Raw genomic sequence first — 2,600 nt, 5'->3', positions numbered from 1 at the left:
TCATATAATTAACAATTCATTCATGCGTTATCTCATTATTTATTATAATTAGAAGAGAAGATATTTTTTACAGTAATGTTTAAAAATTTGCTGTTGTCTTTTAAAAGATTTACAAGTCTTAAGATTGTATTCCATTGTGTTAAATATATTCGCTTCATCTTAAATCTTCTGAAGTTTAAATAGATAAACGCAGATTATAAAGGTAAATTGTCTATTTGCCCTCTGTAAAGAAACCGAAAAAACTGCCTAATATTTCCCTGTAAGTAACTGTAGAAACTAGAGCAATCTACCTTAGCAATTTTTTGAACTTCCAAATGTAAGCGAACATATAGTCCACTGCCGTTGCATTCCTCAGAAAACCATTCTAACTCCCCTACTCCCCGATGAAAATAATAGAATCGCCTCTCTCATTGGCTGCCGTTTTGGGATGTAGACGCTAGTGTGTTCACCGCTCACTAGCCGACGATAAAATCGGCACCTCTAGCCAATTAGATTGCTTCCAGAGATAACGTGCTTTTCTCTCTCATTTTGGAAACATGGCGCTTTTTCGTTGGAGCGAAAATCAAATTTTTCAATTGATTAATTTTTATAGAGACCATGCTGTGTTGTGGGACACAAATAACATAAATTATAAAAATAAAATGTTAAAGGATTCCCTTATTTTGGTAAATTATCTTCCCGTTACTTTATAATCAAATATTTTTTTATTCGTGATGAAAATTATTTTATGTTGGTTAAACAAATTACAGCTCAATTTAATACAATATTGCTCAATTTTATTAGCTGATTAACTGATATATCAATATGATTACAGTTTTCAGAACTGTATTAGTATTTTTTAATTATACATACTTAGCTGTGTAAATTATATTAGCCAAATGTGCTAAAATCTGTCGACCATGAGCATAACAATACTTTAAGCAACCATGCTCATAAACATTCCTTCAGTCAAGCAACATTACCCTCATTCTTTTTCATTTATAAAAATTTGCCAAACTTGAGGTGGTTACGCTAATATGTTAAGTACTAAAAAATAAAACACTTATGAATTTGCAAAATACTTCTCTAACTTTTAGCGTTATTTTTTTCTCAATGTACACAGTGATCTGTTTTCACTTAAAAAACCAATAAATTGCATAAACTTGTACTGCACATCAACTGTTTACCAAACACATCTCATCGCTGTTTGTGTTAACAGTTTTGTGAGAAAATACTATATTCTGCGGAATTTTTACTGCAGTTTCTTCCATTGCTGGCAGATTCCACAAGTGATATTTTAAAAGTAAGTTAAAGGTTCCCAACTCCCCCAAAAAATTACAATGTCTGTCAAAATCATTAGAATTCCCAATACAACAAAAATAACACAACAATTAAAACATTGCTTGACTGAAGGATTTTTATGAACAGGGTTGCCTGTGAAATTTTTATGTGCAGAGTATGGCAATTTTTATTAAGGTGGTTGAGATAATATGCGACTACCTCTAATTTAAAAATATTAATAGAGAAACATGAATTCTTATTGCATTTTAAGTAATTATTACTATCAAAATCTTACTCATATTGTTCAAGTTTTTACAAGTAAATGAAGTCCAACCCCGCTTCACATTGAAAAGTTATAAAAATATGAAATGTACATGCACAGATACTGTTCTTTTAAAAACACTCAAATTATTTCTTTTTACTGTAGTAATTATTAGCTTTGCTTTCTTCTCAGTTTTTTTATATATATATATTTGTAAATTATATATATATATATATATACCATTTTCAATGATAAACTTATATTCACAGCTAAATCAGACATAAGTTAGTCAATATTTTGTTACTTTTAACATACTTAAACATAAGCATTAACTTCTTATATATTTTCTTTTAAATATATGTATTGCATGTTTTTATTGATACCAAATATGCTACAACTTAGACAACAGAATTACGAGTTTTTTCCGTATTCTTATTCAAGATATTTGACTATTCAACTTTGATATCTCTTGAAAAATCAAGCTTAGGAAATATATTCATGATCCTTATAAATATTTATTTGTGCATGTTTTCCATAGCTTGTTAATTCTGATTTGTTATATATGAATGAATGATAGCTGAAAATAGTAAAAATTAATGTGTTATTTTAATTTTCAGGATTTTAATGATACTACTACACAAGAAAGAAGTGCAGAAGTTACTAGACATTCTGAGATGTTTGACATCAACGATTTTGAAGATACTGAAGAGACACAGAGAGAGGAAGAGACACAGAAAGAACTATGTCATACACAAACACCACCACAGCTAAAAAGACACACATGAAACACTACAACTTCAAACAAAAAACAGAAACACGATCACATTTACACAGCAGCCACAACAACACTTGAAGAAATTTCTACAATATTAAAATCAAAAAACACTACTCCAAATACATTTACACAGTTCGGTTCCTTTGTTGGTTCCGAACTAAGTCTAATCCGTGACACTCAACTTCTCACAGACACAAAATATAAAATATACCAAATTCTCACAGATGCACAGACAGAACAAAATGTATTAGATTCCATGAACAACACAGAATAAATAAGAAACTTAGATATATTTTGTAACAT

The 2,600-nt window shown here is 29.5% G+C and overlaps 1 long non-coding RNA gene across 1 annotated transcript; it reads left to right on the top strand.

The window, feature by feature from the left end:
• The first annotated feature begins 341 nt into the window (after nucleotides 1-341).
• Nucleotides 342-2,307, top strand: LOC146997633 (uncharacterized). Its single transcript, XR_015040733.1, has 2 exons — nucleotides 342-665; nucleotides 2,140-2,307. It is a non-coding gene; the product is annotated as an uncharacterized LOC146997633 (long non-coding RNA).
• Nucleotides 2,308-2,600: the final 293 nt, after the last annotated feature.

Source organism: Stegodyphus dumicola, chromosome 4 (assembly GCF_044657685.1).
Source record: "Stegodyphus dumicola isolate Sdum_Otavi_A_Nest chromosome 4, ASM4465768v1".
NCBI lineage: Eukaryota > Metazoa > Arthropoda > Arachnida > Araneae > Eresidae > Stegodyphus > Stegodyphus dumicola.
Note: the sequence above shows the minus strand (reverse complement) of the source record. Positions and strands in the feature narration are given on the sequence as shown.